A 19998-nucleotide genomic window follows, 5' to 3' on the forward strand; every position below is an offset into this window, starting at 1 on the left:
AATCTTTTTTGTTAACTTTATTTAAATATTTTCTTTAATTTCCCTCTAATGATTTAGGCTTCTATGGAATTTACAAGGCGACATCATTGGAGAAGATTGTACTCCATAACCTAGGTAAACCATCACTCTTTACTCTTTGAACTATAATTTCATTCTTTAGAAATATAGTTTGTACTTGGGATTCTAGTTTGTCCTAAATCCCTCTTAGGTTTTCCTTGTTATAGGCATGAATCACAAAGCTTATGATCATGCCAAGTTTATATGTCTTCAACATTTCTCCTTCACGCATGAAATTGAAAGGTTTCCATGTTCTTTTTCCAGGTCGATTGTTCTTCACACATATGTATCAGATGCATCTGAAGATTTGTATGGATACATGGTTACATAAAGAGTTATTATGTTCTCTTACGTTAAATATTTTTTTGGCCGTTTGTTTAATTACCATTGTGCAATTACTACAAGTTGAAGCCTATTATTTTCCAAGAAAATATCAGACTTTTGTAATTGTTACAGTATATATATGATACCCATGGTTTTAATTATTTGTACCATACAATTTGTTCTCCTTGTACTGTGGTATTATGATTTTAATACTATAAACTATAGGTACCTTTTTCAGTGTGAAAAATAAACTAAGGATTTTCTGTGTATTAGTGTGTGACACTTCTTTCCCTATTCTTAATAACTTCAATTGAAAATCAACAACAATTTAAATTGTTTCTTACAATTCCTCTATATAGTTAGACTAAAATAATTTTCCTTTTCTATCATTATTTATGGTTAATTAATTCATTTTAATAAATAATAGTATTATCACCTTTCCCCACTCTCTCAGACTCAGACTCCACTAGTTGTCTGTGGATATTTGTAGGATTTCTAAGATATAGTATTATGTTCCTAATTATATATTTGTATTTTAGTCCCTTCCAAAATTACTTCAAATATTACAAACACATTACTATATACCTGCTAGACTCATTATGTCAAACTCAAATAAAATATAATTAAATCATTTATTCCACAGGAATACAAGAAGTATTCTATTTTTTGTTTTTGTTACCCAATAATATATATTGGTTCCCTATAAGGATTTTTTCTCATCAAATAATTTATTTCTTTTTTCTCTCTAACCCATATTCCCAATGATCCATGTTATACATAAATGTACAGTGTTCTACCCAGAATAACCTAGATTTGGAAATCGATTCCAACATCTTAATTATAATCCTATTTATTAATCAATAAATAAGTATTTTCTAACATGCATAGAATGTCATAGGAATAATTAGTTTAGCCTTTATTTCCTACTTGCAGAAACACTCATGCACAAAAGTCTAAGATGTTTGACTATACAGTTATGTATATATAATTTTCTCACATCTTGCATGAGTTTTATTTAAATTTAAATGTACTATATTAGATATAAAGATACCATTCTACAATAGATCCTATTACTTATATTTAATCTGGTATACATAATTTTCTTTATTAACCAGTTTATAATTAAATATTTGCACTAATTAGGAATCCTTCTTTTTAAGCACAATAATATATATCCAACATGTATCTCGCATGCTATTAGATTTAATAGATAATCAAATAAACATGAGCACAGTAAAATAAGCTATCTAAACGTAACCAATAGCTTGGGGTTCATCCAATTATCAATCTCAGTCAACCTAGATTAGACCCAAATTACACACAATTTTAATTTCAAAATAAAACTCTCTATCTACGAATGCATAGCTTATCTCTTATTCTATTTATTATTAAATTCCTCATTCAATATATAACATTAAACTATCATCAAATTTAGCACATAGGCAACAAAACTATATAGCTTTAGTATGTAGGTAACAAAATAATATGCATCTACATGTAATTAGTTGCTCGAGGAATGCTCAGGAATAGAGCACGTTCCACCCAACCATGAATTATCTCCAAAAATCCCCCCCAAGCTCAGACCTTCTTGCCTATTGGAATCCACTACTAATTCTTGTTCAAGTGATTCCACCTAGCGGTATTTAGTAATTCTCTTTCTAGCATATTTTTCGTGGATTTTGTAATACCCTCCTCCCCCATCTACCCAATTAACCAGACAACTGGGGTAAACATGTGACGATAATTTACTATGATATGATTCGACCTCCTAAGTCACATTAAGGAAGTGGAGCTAATGGAAACACACCATACAGACCTTCCACAAAAACAACAAGACCCTCAGGAACCATCCCCACCTCTCAGGTAACCAACCCCTGAGTCCCACTGCATTTTTTGACCAATTAACCCCTACACTCTCCTATGATATGGGCATTATAGTGTCGAGAGGGCTCTGGACATTCCCACAGCATGGAATTCCAACGTCTAGGGACTATTTTACTCAGTGTTTTTCTAGTGTCGTCAGGATTTGAGCCACTTTTTCAGGCCCAGAGCCTAGTTCATTGCCCAGAAACGAATGGCACCTTCAGAACAGAAAGATAACAAGGGAATAATGATACATATGCAATTACTTAAAAAAATCCCTTGACTAAACCCATACTAGCCATGGCAGGAATTTCGTCAAACATATCACAAATATGTAATCTACAGGGGTAAACAAGAGATCTAAGCATATGGGTCTCATACTTATCTCAGCTTTGCTAGGAAGAATTGTTTCCTTATCACATTAGTTGAATTATCATCTATTAGACAATAGATACATTATCCAGTCATTTACAAATCAAAGCACGAGGAGATTCATCCATCATCATTGTCATAATACATGTGCATAATTAACCTGATAACAACATAAGTACCAAGGAAACACTAGCCATATAATCCACATATAGACTAGTATAATACTCATGAAATAACAAGGAGAAATAACGTCATGTTAATGATGAAAAATCCAACCCAGTATGGGACTACCACATTCCATCCGACCATATAATGGATGAGCCAATACTCTCTTCAGGCATTCACCCATGTACCATATTCAAACCATGAATGTGGGATCTCATAAAACACATTAATCAACACTATTCAGGGCTTCCAAAGGTCAAACCACCTCAACCCATCAAACAGTGATTCCACCTCACGGTCGGACATCACAAAACCATCATCAGATTGATCTCTACCCAAGCCTTTCAGGGCTCTAAAGCATTTGTTCCAACCCGACTTCCAAGACTACTAACTCAACCCATGACTTCTACCGGGCTCCAGAACATTTGTCCAACCAAGGCTCTAGTACTAGTAACTCAACCCACAACTTTTTCAGGCTTCTAGAGTGTTTGTCCAACTACGGCTTCCGGGATTAGAAACTCAACCCACCAAGGGATTTCAGAGCATTTTTCCAACCAAGGCTTCCACGACTAGTAACTCAACCCAAGTTGTTACAGGGCTTCCAAATCATTTTTCCAACCAAGGCTCCAAGACTAATAACTCAACCCAAGTCATTATAGGGCTTCCAAAGCGTTTTTCCAACCAAAGCTCTAGGAACTAATAACTCAATCCAAGCTAAAGGAAACATGAGAACCAACCAAAAAAACAAAGAAATAAACCTACAACACCGTGGTTATCCAGGAAATGGTAAGGCTAGGCAAATCCATTGTCAATCTAGGAAATCCTTTATGCCAATGATAGATCATGACTAAGAAACCACATACATGTGTCATGTATGCCAAAACTAGTGAGGAGAACATACATGAAACTTGGTACCTACAGTCAAAACCTATTGTAGTTGATGATCCCAATGTCCTCTTGTGTTTTCCTGCTCTTCCTTTGACTTCTTTCTTCGAAACTCCAAGTATGCCACACTCCTCCAAGACTAATCCAAGAAAATATAAGTGTCCAAGAGTATGAGAGAGAGAGAGGGAATAAAAGAGAGCTCCACAAAAACTTATCAAAAGCTTGCCAAGTGATCCTCAGAAGACCTTTTATCAATTAGGTCTCTATTTTCTTCATTTTCCATTAATTTTTTTCATTTTCCTCCTCACATGAAACTTGTGACCTTTCACCTTCCTTTTCTCCTAATTTCCATTATTTTCATAAATAAATGTGCCAAAATTTCCATTTTTCCTTCCAATTCCTTTGTCATTGTCTTTGCCAATTTCCTTAGCCATAATAAATCAAATTGACACCCCACTATGATGTTTTTCCCACCATTCAGCTTGGAATATGTGCCCCATGACCATGGTCTTATATATTTTTACATGGATTTTTAGCCAAGGTTGTTACAATGTTAAGGTCTACCCACTTTTTCACCTAGGATTTTCTTTTTTTCCAAGATAGGAGAAATTGTTTCTTTTTCCAACTTAGAATTTCTCTCTAGCTAAGCCTATCTGAAGATTTTTCTTACATAAGTATACCTTTCTCTCTTGTTGTTATTTTGCATATATTTACCCAACTAAGCATTTCTCTCTATCTAAGTTGATCTTTCCACACAACATAATCTTTCTCTCACATTATGTTGTTTCCCTTGTGGTAATCTTTCTCCTCGAGAATTTGGGAAGGTTAACCATGTGGACTTAACCACCAGAATTCTTTTATAAATTCGAAGGAAGTCTCTAATACTCAACTGCTCTTCTAGAATGTTCCCAAGAAAACTCATTTATTCATTTAATAAAATAGAATTTAATTACATAATCAAATAATTCAATCTTTGCCTCCATAGCCATTAAACTCACAATAATTCAAAAGTATAAAAATAGTCATGCCTTTAAATAAACAGACTAGGGGTATGAAAAAAATCTTTCACAATAGTCATATTAGGCATCTAAAGTATGAAAAAAATCTTTGACTATCCTAAGAACTCATTGAGCTAGGAAAGTGTTATTAATTGTAGAAAGGTAGGTTCAATATAGTCTTTATGTGCATAGGAGTGGTTAGATGGGCCCTACGTTTTACATGCTTCGGAGGTCCATCAATGTCATCCCCATGAGTATATATTTTCTAAAGGAAAAGAAGAAAAAAAAAAATTATTTGTATTCTCAACTTATCTCTTTATAGGTTTTCTCAAATTTCAAGTGTGGGCACTCGTTGGATGCAAAAGAAGATTCTCCATCCAATGAATACAGAGAAAGTCCACATCCAACGAGTACCCACTATGCATACTTTTTAGTGGACCCAGACCAAGAGAAATTAAAATATATGAAAAAAACATGTTTTCTTCAAGAAACACATTTTTTCATGTGTTTTTATTTTTTCTCATTGTGGGTCTACTCAAAATTATGCAAAGTGGGTATTAGTTAAATGTGGAATCTAATTCCACATCCAACAAGTTTCCACACTTGAAACTTGACAAAATTTACGAGATAATTCAAAAATATAATTTAAAAAAAAATAGTTTTCTTTCTTTCCCTTTTAAAATTCATAACTTTTATTTTATTGTTTTTACTATTATTTTATTATTTTCCTTAGGAGGCCAATTTTAGACCTCAAAATTCCCCTAATTCATTTAAAAGGCTTTGTGACAAAAAATAATACATACATGGGTAATTAGTATAAGTTTGGAGGCATTAGTATCCTATTATCAACCAATAATTATATATCCTAATGAAAATCCCTGATAGTTATGGGTTCCGACAAGATACATATTATCATTTGTTCTCCATCATGGACTATGTCAAGCCACTAGTGATTTCAACACATCATATGACCATAAAATTATGTCTATTAAAAATATAAAAGTTTTGTTTTGTTTTATAGTTAATATGAACATAATTATCCAACTTTACTTATTCATTCAAAAATATTGTTTTATCCCTTTAGTATTACACAATTATTCATTATCCAACATTACACATTTCATTTATTCACTATTTCATAATTGATAACAAATTAACTCATCATTTGGAATTTAGGTAATATGTCATTAATTTTAATTTTACATCACCAATTATGTGAAAGTTATAGTTCATAAACAACATGTATTCATAACATTATCCACAATATTAAAACTACATATGCATATACATAACTAGACAAACACTTATTAATCCTCATCATCAAAACCACATAAGTATATCATGACTATGGTTTTATCCATTTATGCATATGCATACATACATATATACATGCATGTATGTTGTATGTATATATGTGTATGTATGTATATGCATAAATGGATAACACCATATTCATAATGTCATATCTTGCTAGTGTCTTAGAAGTCATAAGGTCCTAATAGATCATCACAGTGAGATACAAATTTTGATACACGTGCACTAGTCTAGGAAAAATAGTGATCATTACAGAGATACCTAGAGCTTGATAGCGCCCAAAGACTTACTTTTGTTCTTTGTAGGTTTTCTTGCATTTAGTAGATGACATTTATTGATTGTCTTGACTAATTAGCTTCCCCTATGTTCGATGGAAATGCCATTATTTATATAGTGGGACTTGTGTCATATCTTGGATTCCATTTTCCTTAGTGTTAGAATTCCTCAATTACAGCAGTGATTTTCATCATTGATATCTAATTAAAGGGTCTTCTATCTTATGTTTTATTTTTCAGCTAAACATTTGAAATTCATATTCTATGGTAGTATCTTTCAATTAGTTAGTATCCAGTACATCAAATCAAATCATGATCCATATTCTTATCTCAAGTCAGTTGATGTAGGATTCCTTAGTTCCCTCCTTCCATCAAACCTATTTATATCAACTCCAACTTACCTTCTCAGGGAACAATATTTAGAGACCCTTATAGTATGTTTGGGATTTCAATAATAAGTGGCATGTTCCCTAATGGGTATTCATCAATGACCCATGATCCATTTAATCTATGAGTGTTCAACATGAGAAATATGTTTGCACTTGCTAAAATGTATTCTAATACCTTGGTGTCCATTTTCATTATGAGTTGGTTGGTCACATTTATAAACAACATATATCAAATTCCAATGACTAGACAATTTCTACCATGTTTGACTTTGGCACATTGTGTACATTTATACCTAGCAATAGATTTCAATTATAAACCTTAGGTTGTGTGACATCCTTCGTTGGAGTTAGCATCCAAGTTGATTTACAGTACCACTACCTTATATTAAATTAGTACTTTGGAGAACCAATTTTATCTTTTCATAGTTCTAATATTTATCCTATTGTATGCCAATACATATATCCATTTTAGATGTACCAAAAAGTCGAGCTAAGACATATTTTTATATTGAAGAAAAAATCTAATCTCTCTGAATATATATCTAGAACCTCTTTCTTGTGCTCACACCTTATAGTACTACAACACACAATTATCTTGTATGTTACTAGTTAGCAACACATGAGCACACTCAAAATATCCTTTAAAACATAAAGTGTATGAAAGTATAGGCTTTGAGTGGAGAAAATGGAGGTTTTACACCTAGGCACCATAGATGATGGTGCCCAACATTTTGAACCAACTATAAATCATATATATATATATAGATATATATATATATATATATATATATATATATATATATGGATCGTGACTAGATAAGGTTAGAAGAATAAGATTATCATTCACATAGAAACCCTTACACTAAATAAATAGGTTGAATTAGGAAATCCTTGGCCCTTTTCCTCTTGAGATAAAGACCAATTTCTCTCCAAACTTGACATTGATCCTCCTTGGGTTTTTGAGCCACTCCTTGGCTCTCCTACTTAATCTTGATAATAGTCTTTTTTTATATAGTTTTCATGGTGAGCGAGGTTGGAGAACCCTAGACTAGTGTGAACAAGTGCTAGCAATAGATTTAGTTATATATTTTTATTGTGCAATTTTGAATTTTGTGTGTGTATGTGATTCTCCCCCTCGCTCCCCCTACACTCCCAAATTCATAGTGTCATTCATTATTGTATTATTTACATATGACTTATGGAAATGATGACTAATTAGCATTCTTAATGTTTATTTAGGTTCATAAATTTGAGTTTATCTTATTCATTTGAAATGATAAAGAATGAATCAGAAATATTTGTTTATATTATATTATGTGAAAGTATTAAGGAGAGATGTGTTCTTAAGGTATACTTGATTGACTTATCTCTATATCTATATATATATATATATATATATATATATATATAGTATTTCCCATAAATGTGTGTGTGTGTGTGCACGCGTGCCGTGTGTGTGTGTGTGTGTGTGTGTGTGTGTGTGTGTGTGTGTGTGTGTGCGCGTGCCTTGTGTGTGTGTGTGTGTGTGTGTGTGTGTGTGTGTGTGTATGCGTGTGTGTGTGTGTGTGTGTGTGTGTGTGTGTGTGTGTGTGTGTGTGTGAGTGTGTAGTATTCCCCCCTATACCACCCAATTCGTATTTTCATTCATTATTTTATTCCTTAGATCCAAACCATGGAAATGATAAGTAATTAACATGCCTAACATTAATTTAAGTTCATACTTTTAGTTCATCTTATTCATTTGGAACACTAAAGAATGAATGAGAAATTATATTTCTATTGTACTGTGTGCAGGTATTAATGATACACTTATGCTTAAGGTCTAAATAGAAGAGAGAGAGTGTGTAATAGATCTGACTTGAAAATATATGAGAATAGAAATATGCCCAGAAATAAAAAGATCTGAATATAGAAATGCTTCTCTTTATTGATTAAACCCTTGAGGTAGGGAAACGCCATACAATTACTCCTTAAGGAAGGAGAACACTCCACAAGCCATATGTTTCCAATACAATCATCCTTGACATCTCTCAATGGGGAGTCTCTAGCCTTTATATAGGCTTCATACATACAATATTGTGGGTCATTACCATGGGTCTCTCATTACCATATATCTAATACAGTGGGCTTATCACATTATTCCTAACTACTTGTAGTCCCTTAGATGATGCAGGTTAACCACTTTATTTATTAACTATGGACCATTTATTTATTATCCTTACATCTCATTATTACCTTGGGTACCTCCCTGTGTACCCCATACTGTATAATATCCCCATTAGGTATACTACATTCCACCCCCCTTAAACACATTTCGTCTCTGAAACATAAGAAGAACACAAATAATAAGATCTACTCAACAGAGTAGTCCACTGGTACCATGCACATGCATCTAGCCATCCTAGAGATAGGTTATTGGTGAGCTCCAGTATTGCAGCAATTATGCTACAACTCCTGGGACTCCCTAATTTACTTTTATCAACCCGGTAGTTCGTAACAAACATGGAAGCGGCGGTGCTATATGCACAAGTACTAGCTCTTACTGCAAGCTATCACTTGATCAACTGGCACAAGTTCACTAGGAGCTTAAGCCAACTTCTATGAGTTCTTAGAAGAAGCTTTTAACTATTATAGATGAAAGCTAACTCAAAAGAGGCTAGTCTACTTGCAGAAAGAAGATGAAAGCTGAAAGGAAATGCAAACCCTAGCAAACCCTAGTCTTACCAACTAACCCTACTTGTGCAAGAAAGAGGTGTACAACTACTGAAATGGATGCCATAGACTATTGAAGAGGTAAAATACATGTTTTTAAGCTACTTTTGAAGGAAAATATGAAAAATTCATCTTTTTGTATTGTTGAGCAATTTTGTGCATAATTATTATGCATGTGTTTTAACTATTTTTTATTGTGCAAAGGTTGATTAGCGAAATCAAATGGAGTGGGTGTTTGCAGGAGGTTAGAAAGGTGTGGAGAGGACCTAAGGGGTCCCTACCACCCTTCTACAGATTTCCACTGGACTCAGGTATAGAAAAATATCTCGTGTTATCTTCTACAGGAGGCTGCAGGGGATCTATAGGAAATTCTACTGGAAGTTCTACAAGAACAGGCCGAAAGTTGTTTTTAGAGGATTGATGGTAGAAAAACGGTGGGAAAGTAGAAATGAAGGATGGATAAGGATTTTAAGAGGTGTAGGACCTGGTAAATGAAGCTCAGGAGTGATGAAGATGGTTGGATTTGTTCAAGGATGAAGAAAGCAATGTTGCACAAAAATGTAGAAATTAGGGTAAGTTGGGAAAGTGTGGCGAATGAAGGAAAGAAATCTTGAGTGAGGGATTGGAGCAGGTTGTATGATGGAGGAAGGGTAGGTAGGAATGTCTTATAGGTGCTCTGCACACTACTTTCCAAAACTGATCCAAACAAAGACTAAAAAAACAGAGATCTATCTATTTTGACCTAATCTGCCCTTAAAAACCAGAAATATGATGAACAGAAGTTTATAGACAGAAAATCATGCAAGAGAGCTATGGAAACTGAGCAAGAACAGATCTAAACATGAAAACACAACTGATATCAACTTTTCCAACTCAAAATCTAACACTAGCAATTGCATTGGAAGGCAAAAACAGTGTTTTTGTGGCAGCAAGTGTGCCTTGGTCTCAATTCATGGTCCCAAGGAGGGAGAAATGAGATCAAGGACTACTTGGTAGCCTTTTTGTGGATCTTTTCTGTTACCAAACTTTCAAATCAACCTGAAGCATGAACAACTATCTTAATCATAAAAAACAACCTAAGTGATAAAACAAGATTTTAACCTAAATAACAGAAATTATTCTATAAAGGCAAGAAAAACACATAAAAGTACACAAAGGAGGCACTGGGAACTTGGGTTGGGCCCAACCCCAAGAGCTATAGCCTCCTAAGAAATCTCAGAGCTAGTGCAAAGCTGGATTCATCTTCATTAATTAAAAAATAAAATAGTTACATCCCAAAACTATCTACAAGAAGAAGCTCGAAAATGTGTTGATATAGGGCTGCACTAAAGTGCGAAAAATAGACTAACAAATGATTAAAATACTAAGGCTTGAAGCCTTCCTACTTATGTAAATGAGGACCCCCAACATTCCTCCTTAAGTTTAGGAGCTCGGCTGCTCAAAACAGCAGTTAATCAGCCACTTCACTAGACCTGCTCGGCTGCCCCTTGAAATCATCTTTGGTGGGCTGTAGAACTTCGAGTTGATGGTGGAGAACTAGAGGAAGGGGTCATTTAGTGCAGGAGACACCCCTCCTACAAATCCTCAGCCTTGTTTCTTCGTATTTTTCTGCCAATCTGCTCATAAATGCCTGATATTGGTCCAAAAATGTCCAAAAATCTGCAATAATCACGTATTAGACCTTGTGGTAAAGTGACTATTCCCATTCACACAATTAACATAAACATATTCAAAAGAATGCATAAAACTATGGAGAATGGTGGATAAAATGAGAATAATACACAAAATGAGCCCACATAGTTACCCATTTCTGGGGCTCATCATCACCCCCCTGTTGAATGTGTTGCTCATCCTCTGAGCAACTAATCCAGTTCATCATCTTTGATTGCTTTGACTACCTCTCTGACATCCCAGGCCTCTGAGGTGATGTCCTCTTCTCTATCATGAAAAATTGTCTTTCTGTCTACTTCCTCCCATTGTCTTTGCTCTCTTCTTCCTTGACCCCTTCTAACAGCCCTAGCAGTAGTGGAGGGCTAAACTTAAGGCCAATCCAATCGGCTTTCAAGTTCTGCATTGATTGTTTGTATAGGGGTACTCTTCTCATAGCCTCCCTCATTCTGGTTGGGGAGTGGTACTCTCTTATTTTCAAACTATGGGACAATGTGTTCCATCTCTTTGTGAAAGAATGAATGCAATTATCACCAAACAGTCTTTCCATGTCTTCAAAGTGAGCAATGGCCTGAGCTTGCCTTTCAACATAGTTAGGCACGATGTGAGGGTTGTCTGCAAGGTACTGATGTAATATATAAGTGTTGAGGGATCTTCTGGTTCTGCCCTAATCATGAGTGGCTCATTTAGTTCCTTGGCCATAATATTTTGAATCTCTACTCCCCTCTTTTCCTCATGGATTAACCAAGAAGCCATGGCCATGAGTTGCAGATCTCCTAATACAGTGTTTGGGTCCCATAGATTCATGTTAGGAAGCGCCAAGTTGTGTATATATAATTCTGCTAACTTGGCCTTATCTTCAGCTGAGCTACTGTCATACAATTGCAGAAACTGATTGTAATTTTGAAATGGAGTGGTGCCCCTTTGGGCCAATGTGTTAATTTGAAATTGCAGCCATTGGTCTTTAAGATATAATGCATAGGATTTAGTAGATTTCCTACACTGTAAGGCTTCTACTGCCCAACTGGCCATGCAGGCCATTTGGGCTTCTTTTTCTTGCAACTGCTGTTTTAAAATTTGTATTTCTTTTTCTTAGCCACTTGTCCCAATGATTTCTCCTCTTTGCTCCAAGGGAGCCCCAATGGTAAACCAGTAATTCTACTAATGAAATCAGGGGTAAGTTCTAGGGTAAAACCTCTAAAACTAACTATGGCATGTGTCTTCAAATGTGGTCTCAGGGACATCAAAAACTCTTCAGTCACCTCCTCATCATAACCCTGAATTCTGTCAAGGAAGGATATCCAATTTACCCTGGTGAAAAGGTCCACCACCTCAGGGTGTTCATACAATTTGCTAGAGTTTAAGGGTTCTTTCCTCATGAATCCTCCTGACATGGTGTTGAGTTTGTGTTTTAACCAGAAAAGAAAATGCTCAGGGGGGAAAAAACAGTCAATCACTGAAACAGAGGATAGCTGAATTCGGTTTTTTTTTTTAACCCAAGGAGGAATTTCTCGTGTGCTCCTTACAATATCAAATGGCAATAATTCCTAGGTTTTAAAACTGCTATCACCTAAAATTTGACTATCTGTTTATGAAAAGAAATTTTTTTTACAGAACAGAGCATAAGGACACAAGTTCTTTTCTCAACACATATATAGATATGTAGATTCGGTTTTTTTCTTCATGCACACATAGGCTAGCCTCTACTGCTGCATGTATCTTCCTTACAGGATAATTTAAAAAATGATGAGGAGATTTCAGATGCAGAGAAAAAACTGGGTAAACTCAGTGAAATATGCAAGTAGACTTTCACTTTTTTTTCTCAATGCACAGGCAGACTTTTACTCTCATTTTTCAATCTACTGCCGTGTTCAATTCACCACCTTGCACAAAAAAATCATGCACAGAGAAGTTTTCTCGAGCCTACCTTGTTTTGAGCTTGAAATTCGACGAAAATTCTTGGTTTTCTTTCTGCAGAGCTGTTCTCTGCCTTTCCTGTAGAGCCCTTCCTGTAAAAGTCACCCAGCTCCTGTAGAATGAAACCGTGCTTACTATAGAGTCCAAAAGGTGGAAGATTTTCCAAAAACAGGCAGAAATCTGGTGGAGGACGACTAGTTAGCTACCCTGGAAGTGGTAGATGCGTACTCCAGTTGAGAACATCGTGAGTGCAGAATGGACAAAGGGTGGTGAATGATTTAACTGAGCTATTTTTTTATCTGCGGGCGTGATTCGTGGTGAGGTGATGAGGTGGCCGAACCGGACCATTGATCCTACATCATGGTCATAATATTTCTGCATACTGTCTGACCGACATCACCTCCCTTACTCCCGTTATCCACCGCCACCACTACCAATCCCAAATATTTCTTCCTGAATGGACATTCCACACGTGTTGGCTACGTATCTAATCAGCAGTTTTGAATTTGATGGGGCTCGTTTGGATTCCACGAAGACGTGTAACTGATCGAGGGTGGCCAGTTAACTAGCCACCAATTCCATTCAATCCGAACCATTCCCATAGTCACACAGCCTTGAAATATGATTCATGTAATTGAGGAATAGGTTTAGACACTTACCTGTGCAATCGTGGTCGTGTTATGCACATTTCAAATTTTGGAACCCATTTCTTCATTGTTGTTGCTGCTTGCATTCTACATGCTCGTCCTCGGGCTGTTGTTGATGTTCACACATTCAAATAGAGCTCCATGCTTGTTTCATATGCTATACTTTGTTGTCCCTGTCTCTGTAGTGTGTTTTTCAGAGGGATCAGCTGCTACAGGAATCCTGTAGGATTTCCTGTAGCTGCTTCTCCTTCTGAAATTCAAGCTAAAATGAGTAGGGCTACAACTGCTAACAAGGGTCTCGGCTGACAAGGAATAACAGATGGAGGGTATTAGGTATGGTGAGTGAAAAAATACTATTGTTTTGATTTGTCATTAAAATTTTGTTTGCAACATAAAAAATAGGATTGTGTGACTGTGCAGGGACATAAAAACGAGTGTAATGGAGGTGTACAGAGATGGAAAAGGGTGACATATGGTGAGGGATGGAGGCAGGGAGGTTTATAGGCCTCATAGACATATTTCAAACCCTCGGGTCCTCTTCTGAGATTGATTTTGGCTTGTCTGTAGTTTCTACAGGATCCTCCTATAGAAGATATAGAGCTTCCTGTAGGATGTGGAATTTCAAACCAAATGATACCATATCTTGGGAAAGGGTAACGATGATGGAGGAATGGATTGTGAGGGATGCATGCATCCTGGTCATGTCCTCTGTCTTTGTCTTGTAGATCCTCCCAAAACCTGCAATGACTTTCCTGCAACCTGCAATTTTTTCAACAGAAATCAGTTTTTTTTTTGTCTGAGACAATTGGGGCACCTCCAGGAGTTTTTCACCCTCACTGTCTGCCCTGGGCACCTCCAAGAGGTTTTCACCTAAGGATATTTTATTCCTTTTTTCTTTTTTCTATGTTTTTCCTGTTTTTTTTTTTTGGTGTTTGTTTTTTCATGGTGTAGGTGGAGTGGAGACAGGGACCTACTCCATTACAAATATTGATTTGCCAAGAGTCTCAATGAACTCCTGCTTGGAAAGGGGCTTCCTATAGATTTTCAATATATGCCCATTGACGAGCATGGGGATGGCTTCTTCATCAATGGTCCGAATAAGGACTAAACCATTGTCATTACATGTTTCCACTATATATGGTCCCAGCCATCTTGTCCTCAGCTTGCCCTTGAAATCCTTGTATCTTGAATCATATAGCAGTGCCCAATCCCCTGGATGAAATTGCTTTTCTTTGAGGTGTTGGTCATGCCATATCTTTCTTTGAAGTTGGATTACCTCTGAGTGAATAAGGGCCTGCATTCTCTGTTCATCTAATCCATTCAGTTGAAGCAATCTTTCCTGTTGCGCATGGCTGAGATATAGGTCCAGCTGAGCTGCCAACCTCAATGTGTTATATTCAAATTTTATGGACAGAAAAGCCTTCTTCCCGTAGACCAGCTCATAGGGTGTGAAGCCTGTTGTAGTTTTCCAAGTAGTGTTATAGGCCCAAGTGGCCTCAACCAAGTGATCTGCCCAATCTTTTCTACTGCTTCTCACTACCTTAGTCAAAATCCCTTCCAAATCTCTATTAGTAACTTCCACATGTCCATTTTCTTGCGGATGATAAGGGGTGGAGGTTTTGTGCTTAATCTTGTGATGAGTGAGCAGGTCTTCAATCAAGTTAGAGGTAAATTGACTTCCTTGATCTATGACTAATTCTCTTGGGTAGCCAAACTTGTAGAAGATATTTTCCCTCAAAAACTCAACTACCTTTTCTTCTGTTGTTGCTTTGATTGCCTTTGTTTCCACCCACTTTGTCAGGTAATCTGTGCACACAATGATGTAGGACTTCTATTTTGAAGGAGGGTTGATAGGACCCATAAAGTCCATGCCCCACTTCTCAAATGGCTTGAAAGTCACCTGAGGCTGCAAGGGCATCTCATCCTTTGGAGTAGGTTTCCCCATCCTTTGACATATGTCACATTGGCTAATGTATCTCTTGACATCTTGATGAATATTGGGCCAATAGTATCTTGCCTGTAGAATTTTGAAGGTTGTTCTCTTTGCTACAAAGTGGCCTCCATAGGGCCCATCATGACAGGTTAGGAGGATGTCAAAAACTTCCTCCTCCCTGACACACTGCCTCAAAATCTGATCTAGGCCAAGTTTAAAAAGATTTCCCCCAACCAAGTGAATGGGGAACTTTTCCTCACGATCTTGCTCTTCTCTTTTGAGGATAGGTATGGCGGAAACTGTGCTAAAACCAAATAATTTTCTATATCAGCAAACCATGGAGAGAGTACTGAAATAGCAAACAGGTGTTCATCTGGCATGTGATCATCCACCATCCCTTCTTCACCTACAGGCAAATCTAGTCTAGATAGAAAATCAGCAACAACATTTTCCTTACCTGGTTTATCAACAATGGTCGAATCAAATTGCTGCAATAAAAGTAACCATCTAATGATACAAGCATTTACATCAGGTTTTTTCATCAAATACCTAATTGCAGCATGATCAGTATGCACGAATGTTTGATAGCCAGTGATGTAGTGTCTGAACTTGTTTAGGGAATGGACTACAGCCAGGAGCTCTTTCTCGGTTACAGTATAGTTCAACTCTGCCTTGGACAGGTTTTTACTGACAAAATATATGGCATATGGTAGCTTCTCTTCAACTTGTCCTAAGTCTGCTCCTATGGCTTTGTTTGAGGCATCTGTGTGAATGTGGAAAGGTAGGGCCCAGTTTGGACCTCTCAAGACTGGGGCAGTTATCAGCTTACCTTTCAAAGCATCCAGAGCCTCTTGACAGTTGCCAGTCCATATGAACTTAGTATCTTTTCCCAAAATACCAAATAATGGATAGGCTAGCTTACTGAAATATTTAATGAATCTTCTATAATATCCTACTAAGCCTAGAAAACTCCGAACATATCTTACTTTTTGAGGAGGTGGGACCCTTTGGATGATAGCAATCTTGTTGGGATCCACCTGTAAACCTTGCTAAGAAATTGTATGACCTAGCATGGCCCCTTCAGTCATTAGGAATTCACATTTATCAGGACTGAGGGACAGGTTCATCTCAATACACTTGGCTAAAACTTTCCTTAGGTTGTTCAGAGCTTCTTGGAAGTTAGAACCATAAGGGGTAAAGTCATCCATATAGATTTCTACTTAATCATGAACCAGCTCAGTGAATATACTCAGTACTGCTCTCTGGAAAGTGGCAGGAGCATTGCACAACCCAAAGGGAAGGACCTGGTAGGCAAAGGTACCCCATGGACAAGTGAAAGTGGTCTTATCTTGGACTTCTGGGCTGATTTGGATCTGATTGTACCCGCTAAACCCATCTAGGAAGGAAAAGAACTTCTTCCCTGCCAGGCAATCTAACACTTGATCTCTGAAAGGCAAAGGGAAATGGTCCTTCTTTGTGGCTTTGTTAGGTTCTCGATAATCTACACAGATTCTCCACTTCCCATTTTTCTTGGGCACAAGCACCAAAGGAAAAATCCACTCACTGTCAAAGATGTGGTAGATGAATCCTGCATCCAGCAACTTTTGCAGTTCTTCTTTAACAATTTCCTTAAGGGTTGGATTCATTCTCCTTTGAGGCTGCCTGACTGATTTACAATCCTCTTTAATGTAGATGTGATGGGTACAGACTGAAGGGTGGACTCCCTTCATCTTCTTATAGCTCCAAGCAAAAGCATCCAAATGGTTGTTCAATAAGATACACGGCTCTTTCTCCTGAGAGGTGGAAAGGGATGAGTTGATCTTGAAGGTTCTTTCAAGGCCAAATTCCACATTCTTAACTCGAAGAGAGGTCGGATCATCCGCACTGGGATCAACTAAAGCATTGTCTTGGGTTTCTTCCACCAACTCTTCTAATGGCAGCACACTGGGGGGTGGATTTTGAATCAAATTTTCAATAAGATCATCCTCGGTTTGAAGACCTCCCCTGGTGGCCTCCACTATGCACAATGGGGCAGAGTAGACTTCATCCTCATCTTCCTCTTCCAACCAGAGAGGTAAGTCATGTTCTAGCAGAGGTTGGGCAGGAGGATATAGGACTAGCTGTTTGGACATATGCCCATTCTTGATGGTCATGCTCCCAGCTCGAAAATTGATGTAAGCATCTGCAGTAGCTAGCCAAGGCCTTCCCAAGATGAGGGGATACCCAGTGAGTTTTACCTTTAGCTGAAGGATGAAGAAGTCAGCAGGGTACTCCCAGGAATCAATGGAGACCATGAGAACTTCCACAATCCCCTCAGGGGTCACAGTGGAGCTGTCTGCCAACTGTAGTACTGTTGAGGTCTCTCTTAGGGAACTCTGAAGGTTGAGTTTGAGCATAGTGTCCCTAGTCATTACGTTAATGGAAGCCCCTAGATCAATCAAAGTGTGGGGGATTATGGTGCCATTTATGTGGGCATCCACTACAGGACTCCCAGGGTCCACATATTTTGGATAGATTACCTGTCCCAACATCAAGTCAGACAATTGTCTTATGACATTAATAGTTGGGGCATCTCTCTTGCGCCTGCCTGGATGCCTGAAACACTTCTCTTTGATCAACTTATTGTAGATTGGTACATCTTTTATGGCCTAGAGAAGTGGTATTTTTACACATAACTGTTTAATTTCTCCTAGAAGTTCAGTTTCTTCTAGGTTTGGTTGCATGGTTCCAGTTAATCTCTCAAGAAAGGGTGGAATGGCTTTGGGTTCACTTTCTTGTTTCTCTTCCTCATCCTCCTTAGGAGGAGGTTGGATATTTGGGAGGATCTTCCCAGATCGTAGGTTGATCTCCTGAATCTCCACAGCATAGATAGGGAATGTCGTTTCTCCAATATATATCTGTTGGGCCTGTCTGTTGTTGGGGTTCGGGTTCGATTGAGAAAGTATCTGGGGTTGTCTTGGAGGTACAGGAGGTAATGGTTGTGGTTGAGCAGGTGGTGGAGGCGAAAGAGTGGGAGGAGAGTTGTATTGGGGCCTCCATCACTGATGAGGTGCATTCCACTGAGGTTGTGGCTGAGTGTGAGAATGAAACGAGTGAGCAGCTGGTTGAGTATGGTATTGAGGAGGATACGACCAAGGAGGGGGTGTGGACTAGGAAGGATGAGCAAGGGGACCCCAAGAAGGCACGAAAGTGGCTTGAATGGGGTTGTAATAAGTCTGGGATGTCCCTTGCATTCCCTGCTAGTAAGGTCTGGGTCCATGTAGCCTCATTTGGTTCATGAAGTAGAATGGTTCAGTGGCTCCTTCAGCCCCTTGGTACATAGCTTTAAATCTAGGCAAGGAAGGGCACTAATTTGTAGGATGGTCTTCTTCATATACAAAACACACTTCTACAGAGTGCAATGGACATTCGTTCCTAGGATGCTTTCTGGTGCACCTGGGACAAAACATGGCTAAAGCCCTCTCGACTTCCTCTTGCTTCTTTTGGATTCGCAAGGTATCCGTGTGCATGGCAATGGTCTGTCTCATCTCACTTTTGAAATCTTCCATCTAATTTGCAAACTCGTTTTTAAGGAATGAACTAGATAAGGGGGTACTGGCTAAGAGTTGACTTCCCCTACCTCTCTTTCTGGCTTCCCTAGAATGGTTTCTAAACACAATCTTTATGTCATCATAAGGTAGCTGGTAGATGTCTCCCCCGGCCAGCAAATGGAGGGTATCTAGAAGGTCTTCAAGGACTCCTCTGAGCATAACCAACTTCAGAGATTCAGGGTCAAGTGTGCACCTGGCCCTTTTATAACTGAGTTGAAACATCTCTTCATAGTCTTCTAAAGATTCATCACTTCCCATGGTCATTCGAAAGATTTCTTCTTTTGTATCCTTTGACCTACAGTAGTCCCGGTATTTGTTGTTAAAGGCTTGCTGCATTTGAGCCCAAGTTGTGATACTTTTTCCTGGCAGCCCCATGAACCAGCGGAGTGCTACATCCTTGAGGGTAGAAGGAAAGAGTTTCAACTTTTGCTCATCTTTTGCATAATCTTAAGTTCGACAAAGGACAGCAAAGTCAAACAAGAAGGTATCAAGGTCTTCACTAGTCAATCCATGGAAGTGAGATAAGGCTGGGGGACTGATGTTTTTTATTTTTGTGTCCCCATTGGTCTCTCAGATGGGAAAGGTACCTTCCACTCGCTCCCCATTTCGTCTACCGTTGTTGTTTTCAACCATGGTCTCAGGAGGAATGGTTTCTTGCTCTTCTTCTGTTATAGGATCTTCGTATATCTCTGGAGGTTCACCTATAGGTTCTTCAGGATCACTGCCACCAAAGAAGAGAGAAGGGTGACTCAGTGATGTGGTGGGGGTGTTGGGTAGGAATTTTCCTGAATTGTCTCTGTTCCTACGAGGCATGAAATGAAATCTCTTTTTTTGGGTGATTTTTGTTGTTTTTTTCTGCTTGTACCTGCAAAAACTGAAATAGATTGAA

Source organism: Pinus tabuliformis, chromosome 3_1 (genome assembly GCF_031772625.1).
Source record: "Pinus tabuliformis cultivar Carrire ecotype Pingquan chromosome 3_1, CPIR1, whole genome shotgun sequence".
Classification (NCBI taxonomy): Eukaryota; Viridiplantae; Streptophyta; class Pinopsida; order Pinales; family Pinaceae; genus Pinus; species Pinus tabuliformis.